This window comes from Anguilla rostrata, chromosome 16 (genome assembly GCF_018555375.3).
Source record: "Anguilla rostrata isolate EN2019 chromosome 16, ASM1855537v3, whole genome shotgun sequence".
In the NCBI taxonomy this organism is placed as follows: Eukaryota; Metazoa; Chordata; class Actinopteri; order Anguilliformes; family Anguillidae; genus Anguilla; species Anguilla rostrata.
Genome location: NC_057948.1, coordinates 2,399,571 through 2,417,592, shown reverse-complemented (window position 1 = coordinate 2,417,592; position 18,022 = coordinate 2,399,571). Strand labels below are relative to the sequence as shown.

At 42.2% G+C, this 18,022-nt stretch overlaps 2 protein-coding genes and 1 long non-coding RNA gene across 3 annotated transcripts in view; 1 reads left to right on the top strand and 2 right to left on the bottom strand.

Annotated features, from left to right (window-relative positions):
- LOC135242400 (protein NLRC3-like) overlaps positions 1–18,022 on the bottom strand; it is a 1,894,071-nt gene that overhangs the window by 1,470,212 nt on the left and 405,837 nt on the right. The gene's annotated exons all lie outside the window — the stretch shown is intronic.
- Positions 1–18,022, top strand: part of LOC135242451 (uncharacterized) — a 641,023-nt gene that overhangs the window by 446,048 nt on the left and 176,953 nt on the right. The window lies entirely within an intron of this gene.
- Positions 1–18,022, bottom strand: part of LOC135242405 (NACHT, LRR and PYD domains-containing protein 12-like) — a 237,563-nt gene that overhangs the window by 44,900 nt on the left and 174,641 nt on the right. The window lies entirely within an intron of this gene.

Genomic DNA, 18,022 nt, shown 5'->3' with positions numbered 1-18,022 from the left:
TTTCAGAGTGGACAGTGAGTTCAGTTTCAGTGCTGTAAGATGTTTGGCCACCACCAAAAGTAAAGATGTAAAAGGCAACACACATGTTTCAGAGTGGACAGTGATTTTGCTTATTTCCTTTGGTTTTCTGACAAACCTCCACAGCACTGCAAGCTAATACACAGCTAAAGGCAGATTCACTGTAACAGGAAGTAATGCACATGCTCATATATAAGTATTGTGGTGTGGGGCTCTGGAGCCCCGCACCTCCCTGCCATCAGCCACCACTCAGCTCCGGAGGAACAGGGCTGAGTTTCAGCACCTCCACTCTACACTCAGACCTGAACAGCACCGGAGGGACAGGGCTGAGTTTCAGCACCTCCACTCCACACTCAGACCTGGACAGCACCGGAGGGACAGGGCTGAGTTTCAGCACCTCCACTCCGCACTCAGACCTGGACAGCGGTGTGCTGGCTTTCCCCTCACTGAGTGAATAAAGAGTCTCTGATTCTCATATTTTTTTCCGGTCCAGACCTCCATAGAAGCATCCAGTTGCACCAAGTTTTAGCTCTGACAGACAGTAGCGTGTCCAATGCGAAAGGAGGCTACTGCCCTCCAGGAAAAGCATATAGGACACTGCAGCGCTACACTAGCCAAGGGCTACAGACTCCAGTTCACAGTGAAACCCCCATTTCAACAGAGTCATTTACTCTCAAACACAAGAGAGCGCCCCATGTTTAAGAGGAATAAATTCTTCTTTCTTACAAAAAGGGGGAAATACGTGTGGTTCCCAGAGACGAACCAACATAGTTTTATTTTTCATTATTTCCAGCTCCCAAAGAAGGACGGTTCTCAACTTCCTTTCTTGGATCTCAGTGCTAAACAAACATTTGAGGCAATATAATTTCAAAATCTTAACATACAGCACTCTTTCACATTCAATATGTCAGAACGACTGGAAAATTTTGTGCAATTCTTTAACCTCTTAAGGAACAAGCCAAATTTTGCCAATCCTTGCCCATTTAGGGGGTACCCTATTTAAAGCTTTATAACTCCAGACGTGAACACCACAGAGACTTGAAAAATGGCTTAAAATGAAGCAAGACATTTGTACAATTTACAATACTAACACAGATTAGTTTATATTCATAATTTTGGAAGAAATAAAGTGCCACAAATGCAATTGTTTTGACAAACATATCCAAAATCTCTCCAAAATTGAATAAAATGTTTTTTGTCCATTATAAAGCATATAAATGAGCCCCTTATGAGGGTTTAAGATGAAACATTGCTACAGATTAAAAAAATAATGCAAAAACATTGTCACACAATGCGGTACAATACCTAAATGTGTAATAATTAACTCGTGTGTATTTCTATCTTGTACTCTCGTATGTTTTATTGTATGGGATGAGGACAACATGAAACAATTTCACCCGTCCACCACGTTTTGGCAATGTTCCAGCTCTGACGTCATCACTGTTGCATGCTTCACAAAAACTATTACACTTCCGTCTAACGCTACATTACAGTGTGAAATATTTACATTATATAACACCACTAACCTATTTAAAATACTCAATTTCAAAAAGAACGTATATAACCGAAATATTTTGAACGATAATACTTACATAGCAATGGTGAAATCTCCTCTATGTTCAGTAGATAGAGACAGAGAGACAGTATCAATTATATTGTTCTATTCGCTTCTGTTTTGCTCCAGAAAACGATGTCAGCTAGGTCTATCAGCAAACATATGGCTTAGCTATGTTCAGAAGTCCTCAATAATATAGTATTTTCCTAGAAATTACGAAATATCCTTGAACATGTTTCGTTAGGTGCATCGTATTTGTCTGCTAACAGAGTGTGATTGCGTAAGTGAATGCTATGCTAAGAATATTTTCTGTTACGCTGACCTATAAAACGCTATTCCGAAAGCAGAATTAGACATGTTATACATCGTTAGAAAGCTTATACTCTCGCCTACCGAATAAATGAATTGTAAATCTAGTCAGACTGTACTAAAAAGGGCGACGACGCCGTAAACAACAGGTGTGGTGTTACGCACAGCTATTTTGGAAGATACCCAGGCGTCACAGATGCGCCTATATTTCCCAAACGGATTGTCCAAGACAATATATGACCACGCAGTCTCAAAAGGGACATCTCTACACGTAAAACCAACAGTAAGGTTTTATATTTATTCAATATTTAGTCCCAGATATTGACTGTAGAATGACATGGTATCATTTTAAAAACTTTTTCTCGTTTATTTCGTTATTCAGTGAGCAGCGTTTTCACTGCTGTATAGGCATATCTTAGGGCTATTGTCGGGTTTATCTTGTTGCTATGACGGAATACGATTTTTTAGTGGTGAAAGAATATTTTTATGAATGCCAAGATAGACAATATTGTCCATTATGTCAAGGGTGGGGGTGTTTTGTAGATGAGACTGCAGGGAGGGGGTGTGTGTTAAATGAACGACGGGAGCGACAATGGTGGGGCTGCGAAACTCCGTTTTCGGCATAGTTGTCATGTATCGTCTACTAATGAAACGGAAACAACGCGTTTCTGTTTTCATCTCACACTTTGGTTGCAGTAGCACCGAATGTTTGACTTTAGTAATCTAGGCACGCGGGCGTGCCTACCACTAGGGCAATGCGCTAAGAGGTTCTTTTAATCAATCGTCGGCACCCAATAATTGATTAATAATGATTAACTGATTAGATTAAAATCTACTCCATGGCCTATAAAAAGAATGACTTAAAATATGCTTAGCATAATACTTAAGCATTTTTGTTAAGGAGTATGAGCATGTCTGCGTGCTTTGGGGCCAGTCTGGTGTGCAGTCTGCTGAAGGTGAGACCAGCAGCTGAGAAGACGTGCTCAGATGGCACTGATGTTCCAGGAATGGACCAATAACGTTTCACTAACGCTGCCAGTCAAGGGAACCGTGACTCTCTAATTTAACATTTTAGAAACGTCTCTTTAATTTGAAATCTAATCACCAACATTAGGTTATACATTGAAATGGTTTATTGAAAATTAACTGTTTAATCTATAGAAATTCATCAATCAACATTGTTATTAAGAATGAACACTTAACTGATTAACATAACATCCCAGTTTCACATCAGTAAATCAGAACAATGCCTTCTTCCACGTAGGCATTTATCCCCCTCACACAAAATTCCTCCACTTCGCCCATCTCGGTGTTTGCTACAAATACACAGTTCCACCCTTCGGCCTTTCCCTGAGTCCACGGGTGTTCTGTATTTGTGTAGAGGTGGGTCTGGCTCCACTGAGACTAATGAGGATCAGAATACTGACTTATACAGACAATTGGCTGATTATTGCCAATTCAAAACCCAGAGTTGTGCAGGACACTCAGTGAGTTCTGACACATCTGTTGCCTCTTGGTTTCAGAGTAAACCTCCCCAAGAGCAATCTCTCCCCATCCCGGAGTGAAACGTTCTTGGGAGTGGATTTATACTCTGTATCCTTGTGAGCTTGTCTCTCTCAGTTCAAATGGGGCTCAATAGTGCAGTATCACACATGCCTCAGACTACAAGAGCTGATGGTGTCAGCCTCTCAGGTTTTGCCACTGGTGCTGTTAAGAATGAGGGGCTTTATGAGGTGGATTTCATCCCTCCACCTCAGCCCTGTGCGCGATCTCCATCACCGTCTCACGGTGGCACACAAGCACTCTGTAACTCTGTGTCACTGGGAAAACACAGACTTTTACACTCAGGGAACCCTCTCAGAATCGTTCTCATGAGGAAAGACATGAGGACACACACATCCCTCTCTGGGGTGGGGGTCTCAGGAAGGTCACCTGGTGAATTAATTTTCTTTTAGCTATTAACTATATGGACAGCTCTCAGATATTTTCTTCCCCGTCTAAGGCAACATCATGTGCTGGTACGCTGTGATAATGACTGCAGTAGCATATGTCATTCACCAAGGTGGCATGCGCTCCCTCCAGCTCCATGGTCTAGCCCACAGACTGTTGGTCTGGAGCAGCCGTCACTTTCTGTGGTTATGCGTGACCCATGTTGCTTTAGGCTTGCTCCGGTGGGGGTCTAGGCCAAGCGTATTGTGACAATTGCTGTGAAATACGCTATACAGATGAAATTTGATTGATTGATTGATGTTCCAGGAATTCTGAACACGAGCGCTGATCTGCTGACAAGGAGAAACCCACTGTACGAGGAATGGTGTCTCCATCCCCAGATTGTGGAAATGCTATGGCAGAGATTTGGTCGTGCAGCTGTAGATCTCTTCACAGGCATTTGCCCCCCTCACTCTCATCTCTCCCACACCATCCAGAGTGAGAGAGTAGACCTTCACACTGATCCTAATCACACCCAGGTGGCAGAAGTTTCCTGTTTCACTGGGGTACAAATATGAGGTTGCATAAATGTAAAATCCCTTTGTCATCCATCACTACGGGCTAAAGGATCAGCTGAGCCCCTGTGCTGAGGCTGTCTCAGGACCCCCTGGTGCTGCACACTGCTAAGGGATCAGCTGAGCCCCTGTGCTGAGGCTGTCTCAGGACCCCCTGGTGCTGCACACTGCTAAGGGATCAGCTGAGCCCCTGTGCTGAGGCCGTCTCAGGACCCCCTGGTGCTGCACACTGCTAAGGGATCAGCTGAGCCCCTGTGCTGAGGTCGTCTCAGGACCCCCTGGTGCTGCACACTGCTAAGGGATCAGTGGGCAGGGAGTGGGGGAACCCCGATACTCCCAGGGAGAGCAGGGCAGCAGTGCAGTGCTGTATGACAGGGGAACATCTGCACACTGTGTTTATACATTAAAAGACAGGAATAAGCAGTGAGCAGGCTGTACGGACCCAGCAGCAGTTTATATTGTGATTAAAACTCAGACAGCAGTGTATTTAAAACTCAAGGAGGCACTGTCGGGCAAGCAACAATTAAGTAAAAATACGTTTATTTTCTGAATCCAGTGCTTCGGTCAATGCCCTTGTTAAAATGTTCAGCACTCTGAGTACAGAACACAAGTGGTATTGCGTGCTAAAACCCCTCACTTAACCTACTGTGGCAGACAGCAGGGAGAGGTGAGGGAGTGGTAATTGAGGGCAGATATGTTGCAGCCCGCTGGCTCGACCCCTGAGCCTTATATGGACTTCCTGCCCCAACGAGGCAAGCCTGGGCTTCATTAAGCCATTAAGTGCATGGGGATAAAAGGGGACGCGGTTTGCACAAACAGCACAAAGTACCGAGAGGGAAATGCGTGTTGCGGAGACTGAGAGAAAGCTAAGAGATATCTGTGTAATTACCTGTTATGACCCGGACTGTTTGACAAACCCCGCTGTGTACCAAACTGTTTTGGCTGAGGACCTGGTTTTCTGGATTACCCCTGAAATACGGAGAAAGGACAACGAGAACGGATTGTGGACTTTGGATTGGTTGCTGAATTTCCCCCTCTCCCTCCTTGTGTAAATTTTCTCTAATAAATCCCCCGATTGCACTCCAGTTGTGTTTCGTGTGCGTGTTTAGTTATCGAATTGGTGACGTGGAAACCCCACACCCGTGAGCCTGCCACACTACATATAAAATATATTTTACGTGATTGAACAAGTGTTATTGAAAATGACAATTTAATCATTGATAGGTCAGGCGACAGTAACCTGGTGGAATCAACCGACAAACCAAAACTCTGTATCAGGTCTACTTCTAAGTTACAAAACAAAACAGAAGACATCAAACAAGATGCTAAATTTAGATTACCAGAAAAGAAAGACTGAAGAGCCAGACCTTATCAAAGTATTCTCCTCTTCCAGTGCCACGGGAACAAGGAAATGAACTAAAACGCACAACCAAGAAACCACCACCAAAATAAAGACCAACTGCAACACAACACAACTTTTTTCCTGAGGCCATCATAAACACTTGACGCAACATGGCTTGAGCATGTTTGCCCTGTTTGGGCAATGCCACGTTCAGATGTAGAAGGGGAGGCAGGCTCATTTATGACAAGGACTGGACTATCTAAACGCTGACAGTGTACTTATTAATTAAAGTGACCTTATGTTGTTGAAAGCATGGCTAAGAACCATACTATTACCAAAATATTCAGGAATTTAGTCCCTTTCTAACAAAACATGAATATATTAGGAGGTAATTCAGTTAAGTTACTGAATACCAATAAAAAGCATAGACATTTATTTGTGCTTCTAACATAAAAGTTTTCAGTCAACGATTTCAATAAAATGTCACAGATTGCATTTAAACTTAAGATCAAACAGAACAGGATCTTTGTTCATTCTGTAGCCACACTGGGCCTCTGGCCTTGTAAATAGCTTTGTCTTCTGGTTTGTCTCTCCTGAGACAAACTCTGCAGGAGGTGGGACCCATAGATCGCCTGCCTAGATAAGGGTATCAGAGTGGAGTAAAGGACGTTTCCTTTAATGTTCATGGAGGGGAGGGTAGGCAGCAGTCTTCAAGCCAATATTGTATCCAGTTCACTGTTTCTCTCTCTGAGGCCATAATATAAACACTTGATATCTGACATACTGTAGATAAGTTAATTGCTAATTTCGCCCCGTCCCACAGGTGGACCATTTCTGAGTAGCCAGCAGCTCAGTGGTTGCAGTCTCGTCAGAGGCAGTTAAGGAAAATGATAGGTATTGTGTAGTAATACTCATTTGAGCACCCTGGGGCAATACAAAAGGACTCTCTATGCATTTTTTGTTTTGTTTCTTTCCTCCTGATTCATCGCTGAGCTCACTGAAAGTCAGCCATCTACCAATAGGAACTGAGCAGCCGAGACAAATGCCAATGATGTCACCAACTAGCTTGTTCCAAGATGGCTGCAGCCTCATGTAAAAAAGGGAATTTTAGCTTTTTTCCTGGCAAATAAGGATCAATTTCAGATTTGAATGCAGGGCCATATCTTATTTAAGATAACAAGCGTGAATCCGCAATAACTGCGACCACACACGCGCATGCATCCATGCACAATTAGGGGCACAATTAGAGCGGGGGGCATGGGGATCCTTCCCCAAAAAAAAAAGAAAATAATGACACAATTTTCTGCAATTTGACATATACATTCAAAGACTTTGGGGGGATTATTTTAAAACATCACTAAATCAGTTCTTGTAGCTCAGTAATCTCCTACTTTATATTAGGGTAAATACTGTATATTTATTTGGAGATTTTCGTGTCGATTATTTGTGCTGTTACAGTTATTGAAAATGACACTCACTTATTCACTCACTTCTACACTGCTGCCACTTTTCTTGAAAAAGAGCTAAATCTTGTCTGCGTCACCCAAAAATGTTAAGGGGCATAAATTCACATAAAAAGACTATATCCACAATGCAAATTAATTTAGAGGACATAGAAAATAAAGCCACAGATGAAAGGAACCTGCCAACATGGTAATAGCTGTATTTTCAAACACAATGCATAGGAAGCAGCATGAGTACAGATGAGTCTGTGCTGACATCACATAGCAGTATCTACTCCATTGCCAATAAAAGCTCAGACTGAGCAGCAGTAACCTATTTTCCAAACTGCTCAGCCTCCTTGAAAGATCCATCATCAGCACTAGCCTAAGTACATATAACCTGTAACCACACCTACACACAATTAAATCTGCATACATTTCCATGAAGGAAAAATAGCCTATCACTATAAATCAAATGGAATGCAGTGTTTTGCTAACTATAACCTGTGATAGTGGTGGTAAAAAATCAGCTCACTGCCATGAGATTCACACAGCTCTCCTTTACCAATATTAAATAGCATGCTATGCTATCACAAATCACGACTAGCTAGCGAGCCAGAAGGCTAAACAACCAGATTGAGGGATAGCTACTAACTTTAGCTGGTACTAGCCAACTATCTTGCAAAGCAAACTATGCCTATATTTCTTAAATGCAATTAAGTGTGTATAACTAATTGCATTTCATTTTCACACATTTGAAAAAGGGATTGATGCTCTACTAACCACTTCAGCAACACACTGTTAAGCTGAAGCCTACATCTCCTCCAGCATTGATGTGCAACAGAGTGCTGTGTGCATGCGTACCTGCTGTTGTGGGGCACATGCCCCCCAGCTTGAATGGGCATGACGCGTCTGCGTGCACGCATCCACGCACACACCCTCCCCCAAACACGTGACCTCCATGCCCAATTTCAGCCTCAAAATGTGTGGCTGCTAGAGGTTGGGGACAGCTTTGTGGACCGTCAGATGGTACATGCACAAGTTAGACAGCCGTTCATGATAAACTTTCCCTTGAAGTTTTATGGTGTTACGTAAATTTTCCACAAAGTTTTGCCATGTTACGTGATAGGCCTTTTTGTGATAGGCCACTCCTGCTGCCATACCCCCTTTTGCCAATTGGCATGAACAGTAAATGAGCTGTTCTTTGGCGCATGACCAACTTTTCCACAAAATCTTGTGCAAATCTGTGAATCCATTTGGGAGTTATGCACCTTTTTGTGATAGGCCACGCCCCCTCTTGGTCAATCAGCCTGAAAAGTTACTCAGCTCTATCTTCGGTCATGACCAACCTCCATGCCAAATTTCAGCCTCCTGGGGCGAAAACTGTGGCCGCTACGTGGTGGGACACTTTTTGTGAGACCAACCGACCGACCAACCGACCGACAGACAGAGCCATAGAGCTGCGGTTGCCTCAAGACCTTATGTTTCCCTCCACACTAGGCATTTGAAAATATAAAATTGCTTATCACCACTTTCATTGAATTTTGAGTGGTTGTCAACTTTGTCACACCTGTGGTGTTCTGGGTCTAAAATGACCGCCATAGGAAATGAACGGGTGACTACTGTATTTGATGTTCATCCAGCAGATGGAAAACATCCCATACACACACCCGCACATCCACAACCACCCCCAACCCACCGTTAAACAAAATTTGGTGGTGATTTATGGTTTTTGTGTTAATATAAGCAGTTAATACAGACCAACCAAATTTGGCCGTGAACACTATAATAATGGGGGAGCAACGAACACTGGAGAAAAATTAATTCACACGGCTTCTTATGCATCATCAGCATAAGTGATAATTCTTCTCTATCCCTTCATCGACCATACGGGTAAATGAGAAACAAGACAGCTTCTGTCACGGGTCGAAGTGAGGTGGACCCACATGCAGACTCGAACAACAGAGTGGTCGAAACTCCCGTAGGAGATATTTAATGCGGACGTACACAATACAGCAGGCAGTCTCGTAGTCAGTTCGTGCAAAGATCAAAACCAGAAAAAACCACCGGAGCAAAAGTACAAAATCGGAAAGCAAAATCAAAGTCGGTAAACAGGCAAAGGTCAGAACAGAAAATCAGCAAAACAAAGACGGCAGGCAAAAATCGGTAGTCGGGAAAACAGACAAGATCTAAACACGAGTCAAACAAGAGGGTAAACGCTGGAAAGGCACTATAAACAAAGGCACAATCTGAGAAACAGAGAATATATACCAAAAGAACCAGGTGAGTGAAATGAGAGATAATTGAACAGAGCATGAGCATGCAAACAGGGAACAGGTGAATGAAATGAGTGCCAGTGCATGAGAATGCGGCCAGAACAGGTGAGAGTGATCAGCTGAGGGGAGAGCGAGAGACAGAGAAAACCACGCCCATACTACAAACCGAAACAAAGATTGTGCAGGAGAAAAGCAGATAGTCAACTACAAAGTGAAGTTACAACAGAAACATAACAGCTTCTGTTCATCCCTACAAGACATCCTACTACAGGAGCTCTCAATCAATGTCTATGGCATTACAGTGACTGCCTCTCACTCTGCAAAGAACCTGGGGTGGTCCAGGATGACCAGGTAGACCTCAAGGAGCACATCAAGGCAAAATCACAACATCCTCCTGTACAACATCAGGAGGATTTGACCATACCTGACCACGCACTCCACCCAGCTACTTGTCCAGAGTATGGTGACCTCCCGTATTGACTCCTGCAACTGTTTCCTTGCAAGCCAGCCATCTTGTGCCATACAGCCACTACAGATGATTCAGAATGCGGCTGCCCTACTGAGGTCACTGGCTACCAATCGTCACCAGGATCAGGTTCAAGTCCTTAACACACCTACACAAAAGGACAGCCTCCGCCTACCTACAGGACATGATTCAATCCTACAGGCCAGCTCGACCACTCCACTCTTCTACAGCAGGGCGACTTGCACTCTCTGCCATCAGGGTGAATGGTTCTCGCTCGTCCCTAGCACAAAGCTTCTCCACCCTAGCTCCCCAGTGGTGGAACAAACTCCCTGTTCCTCTACAAACCACTCAGTCATTGCCCGTCTTCTGCTGTAGTCTGAAGACGCATCTCTTCAAACTGTACCTGGACTAACTATCACTACTCTGCAGGGTATACCCAGCTAGGATCGCTTATCACTTGTACCCTTCTACCTTATTCCTGTAACACTTTCATGTTACACATGCACCTCCAACCAGCACTCATATTGCATTTGCATCGTTAACTTGATGTTGTGGCATGACAACTAGATACAACATCAAGTTAACGATACAAATGCAATATGAGTGCTGGTTGGAGGTTTAATTTGTTTGAAATAACATTGGGCCTCATTCACCAATATCTTCCTAAGTTTTTTCTTTAATTTGTTCTTAATAAAGGTCCTAAGAAAAGCTACTTCAGATTCACGACGTGTTCTTAAACCGCAGAATTGTTCGCACATGTGTTCTTAAAATGATGAATCCCATCGTCTTCGTAAATGTAAAGCAGTTGTTCCTAATTAGCATAGGTAAACGCCCCGCCAATCGCCATAAAAGGGCATGAGACTGCAAGGCCGTGTGTACACACAGAAATTGAACAGAAACGTTGAGAGCAATCAAAGTCAATAATGCCCAAACGAAAATTTAAAGAGGGTGGAGCACCGGACTCCAAATGTAAGAAAAACTTCAGTAGTTCTGAAGTGGAGGTATTGCTGTGGGAAGTGAACAGCAAATGACCTGTCATATTTAGCAGCGTCAGTAGCGGATATAAAATAACACAAAAAAAGATGCATGGGATGCTATTACTCATTCAGTGAATGCTTTATCCGGAGAAGGGCGCACAACTGATGAAGTAAAAAAAAAAAATGGTTTGATGTCAAATCAGAGGCAAAAAAAAAAAAAAATTCTGGTGGGAGTGGGCACAAGGAATTGCGTGTTATGCATTCAAACGACAAAGCGCTTTTCATCACATTAATATCACTAATTAAATCAACTGGCAGTAAACTGCATCGGAGTAAACCCGTCGCTGCACAAAACACTGCACAAAAAATGTACTGCCAGTCATTTTGGTGTCACCCCCCTAGTGACGCCTCTGAATAAGTGTTCTCTTCTTCAACATGTCCATGTGTTTAAAAAGTGTTACCTAAGTGCTTAGTTTGTATTCAATATTTAAACATTTGCTTTTGCAGTATAGACCAAACATTGCATAATTGAAACCCCCAAAAATAAAAGGTCACTAAAATGGTTTGTTTTTTTATCACTTATTTACAGATGAACTCCCGCTTGTCATGGTTCTGTGTTTCTGTCTCTGTTTTTCCTTGTTGGGCCGCCAGATGGCGGCACTTTAGTTTGTGTTTCAGTTTGTTCTCTCTCCCTGTGTTAATTGTATTATTGGCTTTAATTATTCTATCATTGTTCCCACCTGTCTCCTTACTTAATCATCGTCCCCACCTGCCTCTCATTATCCCTTCCTCCTCGTTTGATTATGTATTGAGTTCGCCTGTGTCTTGTCTATTTAAGTTCTTTGTCCCTTGACTCGGGTGCTGGTTCCTTGTGTTTGTTTCTGATTTGTATGTATCTGCTTGCCTCTGTGCGTGTGCGTTTCTGCCTGCCTGTGTTTTGACCTGCTTGTGTGTTTCTGACTGTGTTTCCGCCTGTGTGTTTCTGCCTGTTAGTTCCTGCCTGGTTTCTGTTCTGCCCGTGTTCTGCTCTGTGTGTGTTTTGAATTTTGAGTTTTCTGTTTTGTTTTTTTGTAAGTGCCCTGCGTGGCCTTTTTGGTTTCCTGTTTTTGTCCCCTGTAGTGTAAGTAAAGTCTTTGTTAATTATTTTTTTTGAGTTTGTGTTTTTTTTTGTTTTTTTCCTCTGCATTTGGGTCCTCCCTACCTGTTACGTGACACTGCTGAGGCAACCACCCTCTGAGGTGGAACCTGGCACCTTAATGCTTTGTAAAATAATGAAAATAATTATAAATATTATAAATGATAAAAGTATTGTATTGTATTGTAATTTTATTGTAAAGTATTGTAATTTAAATCCTATAATATTATACAACTGTAGAACTGAAGAAAACGCAATAACCAATTATTTTGCACAAACATGTCAGCACTCAAATGTGCGTAAGTGTGCTCTTGTGTGCGTAGATTCTGTTCTTACCCAAGAACAAATCCCAAATAAGAAAACATTGGTGAATGTCAGAATCTTCGTGAAAACTGCATAAGTGGGTTTTAAGAAGAAAATTCTTAAGAACGGTTGGTGAATGAGGCCCATTATTTTCTGACCTAGCCTATGCTTACTTTGGTATCATCATACTCCAGTTAGAGCACTAAGGTCGGCCAACCAGATGCTCTTGGATGTTCCAAGATCCAAGCACAAAAATAGAGGGGACCGAGCTTTTGCGGTAGCTGCCCCTAATCTCTGGAACAGCGTACCTTTTCATATAAGAACTGCTCAGACCCTAGAACAGTGGTGTCAAACTCGTGCCATGGAGGGCCGTGTGTATGCAGGTTTTCATTCCAACCAATTAATGCTGCCTTAATTGAGTCCAATTACTCATTCAGCCATATGCGTTTAACTGCATTGAAGCACAGAATATAAGAATTTTTATTTAGACAATGCGGGTCACCATAGACGTCGGGTCACCATTGTGCACAAGCCTGCATCCCTAATTCAGCAAATAATTTAACTAATTATATAATCAAGATCTGAGGCTGGAATGAAAACCTGCATACACACGGCCCTCCATGGCACGAGTTTGACACCACTGTCCTAGAATCTTCTAAGTTGATGCTGAAGACCCACCTCTCCTTGTTGGTATTCAATTAGAGTTGAGCTTGTCACCTTGATTTTATCTTCTATTGTGCCGTAATTCTTTTATACTGTGTTTATTGCTTCCTTTTATTCTTATTTTTATTTACTTTTATATTAGTTTTTGGTATTTTAAGTCTGTTCAGCACTTTGGTCAACTGTGGTTGTTGTAAATGTGCTATACAAAAACTGACTTGACTTGACTTTGACTTACTGCGTGGACTGAACTTACTGTGTTAATGGCTATGAATAACCGTTTCATCATGAGTATTGTACCTTATTGGACCTGTGTTTTGTAGTTGTTTCAATGACCTTTGGTATGCACTAATTGTATGTTGCTTTGGATAAAAGTTTCTGCCAAATAAGTGAAACTGCCAACATGAACCCTAATAGGGTTTGCACTTTTGGAGTAATTCCATTGACTGTCCAGTAAAGCATATCGTAAATATAGGAAACGGATTAAAGCATCAGAAACGCTTTCAGAGACTGAATGCTTCTTGTTTAAAAGTCTCTATTTGGAATTAGGCTGGGCAATACAACAACTGAAAATGATCTAATTCAATAATGGTTGTCACCACTGCGTGTGTATTCACGTCTTTCGCTTTTCTCATTAGTTATACGCTATCTGATGTAGTAGTAACAAACATGCTCAGAGACCTGTGAATGCTTCTGGAAAAAACTGATCAGGAAAGGCCTTATAGCTCCAATGTGATTTACAAAGACTCATCACAGGTTCACACGGAAGCTGTACGATATTGCTGGCGGATTGGCTGCCTTAACACTCAATAGACGCTTACGCTTTTTTCTCTGGAAGCATTTCACACAGCCTCTATAGTTTGGTTTGTTAATACCACTGTGAGACACACGTACACACACACAGACCCACACACACAGCAGCCCTGTTCCTCTTACGGTTTGCACCACCAAGGTGCCATTTGTTTTCCTGCACGCAATAATGTCTGCTCATCCTAACCGAGGGAATGGACAGTTCCCCACAGCCCAACTAAAGCTCTTGTTTGTTCTGCAACAAGGACATTAAATTCCCCCTTTAGGACCTTCAATATGACATCACATGTCTCCTCACTCATTGAGTGATGTCCACCTCCCATACATAAGACCCAAATGGTACATGACAGGGTATTAGTGACTCGCAGGGCCGCAACAACAGAGTCCAAAGTACCAAAAACAAGACAGAAACTGATCTAAAAACACAAACTCAGACATTTATTAATCTAAAACACAAACTAAAACAAACAAAAACTCACAAAGTTCACAAAATAAAAGAGTCTTCACAAAAACCTACCAAACACAAACCACACGAAAGAAACCCCAAGAAGAATCTCCCAGCCTCATACTGCAGGGCTTATATTGGGCCACAGGCAGGTGGAGGCAATCACAAATTACCTCCACCTGCACTACCCAAGCAAGCAGAGGCTGGGGACGTAACACTTAGAATCATTCTTCTGTATCGTATGTTTGACGCTTGTCAACATGAGGACTAGTTGTGGCTATGAAAGTCAAGGTGTCATGGTCCTGTTTTCCTGTCTGTGTTTCCTTGTTGGCCGCCACATGGCGGCACTCTGTTTTGTGTCCTGCTCCCCCTGTTAATTGTATGATTGTTTTCAATTGTCTCGCTATCCCATCATTGTTCCCACCTGTGTTTTGTTATCCCTCCTTCTGGTTTGATTGTTTTTGAGTTCACCTGTGTCTCGTTACCCCTTGTCTATTTAAGTTCTTTGTTCCCTTGACTCGGGTGCTGGTTCCTTGTGTTTGTTCCCAAATTCTGTTTGTTGCAAACCGTATGTACCTGCCTGTATTTTGTTCCTGACTTCCTGACTGTTTTGTTTGGCCTTCCCTTGTGCTCTGCCTTCCCGTGTTCTGCCCTGCCTGTGTTTTTGAGTTCCTGTTGTTTTCTGTTTCATTAGATTATTTTTTGAGTTTGTGTTTTCCCATTGTGGCCTTGTCTGTTCGCTGTTTGTTTGCCTGTCATTAGTAAAGTCTTTGTTAATTTTCCCTTTTTGAGTTTGCGTTTTTTCCCCCTCTGCGTTTGGGTCCCCCTACCCTTACCGTGACAGAAGGAAGCTGTTATGAGCTGAGAAATAAGAAAAACTGTTGGAGACATAGGCCACCCTTAGGCTCACCAAAATCAACTGTTTGGAACATCATTAAGAAGAAAGAGAGCACTGGTGAGCTCGATAATTGCAAATGGCTTGGTGGGCCAAAAAAGACCTCCTCAGTTGATGACTGAAGAATTCTCACCATAATGAAGAAAAAAACCCCAAACAGCTGTTCTACAAATCAGAAGCACTCTCCATAATACAGGTATGGATGTGTCAGTACCTCCTGTCTGCAGAAGACTTCACAAACAATGACAGAAGCTACACTGCAAGATGCAAAAGTTAGCATTAGCAAAACACAAATCTGTCCACAATCAACACACCACCTCAATACATAAAACCAATATTTATCATCTTAACGATCACCAAAAAACTATTCTCCTAAATTGAAAATCTAGGAATTCATTGAGTATCACACAATGGCAAAACCTCTCACTGAACACATATCATGGAACAAAATAACTGTCTCACTTAAAAATCTAAGTGACTTCACCACTATGACATGTAAACATTGTAATTGTATAAATAAAGCTGTCCTCCGTCGAGTGGGGAAGTTGGTGGACCAATTGAAAAATAATAAATAAATGAATAATTAATTAACACTGAAAAAAGTGTTATAGCAGTGAAGACCTATGCAGCCAACAACACGCATCATCTTTTAGCACTAAGAAGCTAAATTGTCATCACCATGAATGAGTGTTTATAGCAGGTAAGCCTGCACTAAGGGACCTGAATCTTTTACCAGAAGGTAAGAGTAGGAATTTAGGGTAAAGATGTGAGTGGGGTCTGATACTATTTTCTGTGCCTGTCTGATAGCGGACTCCTCATATATCGTCTGAAGAGATGGGTGTTTCCAACCCCTATAATAGTCATAGCAATCTGCACCAGATGAACCATCAGACATTTCATTAGTACAGTCAAGTTACCAAACCATTGGTTCGCCTGTGCCACTGTGGCTCTTTCACCTTTGCAATCATGCCTGTATTGTAATAATCTGGGAATTAAGCAACAAACCGATTAAAACTGACTGAACAAAACGATATCTCTCTTTTTCTTGAATTATACATAATAATAAAAAATAATCCACCATCTGTATGTCCTGTCCCGACTGCTGATGCAGGCAGAACCAGCTTTTCTATGCACATCCGGCCATGTAATAAAAAACAAAAAGCTATCTAGTAAACATTAGGCTTACGTGGTAGGCTACATTGTGGGCAGTCCCCATATTGAGAGAGCCATATAAAACATTGCGAGCTAGCCTGCTAACGACCGAGATCTGAGACTCGGGGGACTTCCTGATTGCCTTTGCAATCCCACAGCCCTCAGAGTTACGCGAGCCGGCTGGAGTTTGCAAGGTTTGTTATTAATTAGCGGTAGCCAGCTCCCAATGGTAGTACATCAGACTATTTTGATGTTTAATGTTAGTCATTTTTATTTACTTTCTAACTTAGGCTACTACATTACCGATGGATGGAAATAGAATTTAACTGCATCTATGGTTGTCATGGAAAGGTCAGAGTTCAGGAAAGTACTCGCATGTGCCGCGAAGTAGCCACAAATGGCAGGTGCATGGCTGTTCATAGGTAAACCTCAAAAATTTAGATCTTACTAAACATTTTTCAAAAAGTCTCGTGGGTGTTTGGGGCCCCTCTGCTCTTCGGAGCCCATTTCATTTGAAACTGTTGAAACTGCCACAGCACGCCCCTGGCCACAGCATTTAGTCTCTTCGCACATATTTCACACTCCACATACTGTTGGAATCCAAGTATAGAAAGTTCAAGCTCACAGTGATTAAAATCCTCTAGAATGAAAGTTGGGGCTTCAGGTGTGTGTTGCACTCCCTGCAATAGTTTCCTGTTTGGTGGGCATTCTTAAATTGCTCCTGTTCAGATTCATGGGCAAATCAATCAGTCACATAATCATAAGAAATGCATTTTTGATTTAGAGGATAATTACTTTGATGGAGCATGCATTTTTTCAGCTATAGTTATAATCAGTTACAATAGTAAGAGTTTGGGAAAAAAAGCTCTCTGAGTTCTACAGCTCTCAGCTAAGTACCTGTATGCTATTGGTAACCTCCAGCTGAAGTTGACTCCCGATTCAAAATTTCTGGTCCACCTTAAATAGGTTTGTTTGAATAATCCCACTTCTAACCTTCCAAGGAGCCCAATACAGGCTAATATAAAAAATTGAATTTTTGGATTTGACTTCTCCTTAGAATTAAAACACTTGTTTATGACAGAAGGGATCCTTATGTACGTTCTACCCCATTTCTGTGAAATTTTACTGCAGCATTTTGATAATCGACTTCAAACCTTCAATGTAATCCAATTGGAGGCCAATTGAAACAGTATGCCGATCAGATTGACAGTTTCAGCCCAATCACAAGAAACCTGCCATTCAATGAAACCAGCCAAATCATAACACGTGCCGGTTTTAGGCTGCTGTATTAGGTGGGCTGCGCGATGGGGAGGAGTGCTGGGGACGCACGATTCCTATACCGCAATTAATCAACGCAGAGAACAAGGTACTGTATTTTCTGTGATAAATTTTTCACAATTTTCTAAAACCTGCCTAATTTTGACAAAGCAGCCCAAATTCATCAACCAGCCCAACACTATTTTTACCCGCCCGTAATCAAAGAGCCCAATGGGCCGCCAATATGTAAACATGATTGAAAATGTTATATTTTGTACTGGAATTTCTCCTAAAAATTACACAGTTCGGAGAGGGATTGTTTGAAATTCAAAGCGGTGGGGACCTAATCTGGGAAGGAACAGGACCTGTCATTGAGGACCGGACCAAACTGGACATTCTGATTCGGGTCCAGGTCTGGGTCTGGAACTGGAAGGAGTTTCAGACTAGTCGCCGCAGCTCTACATGTCCTCCAACCC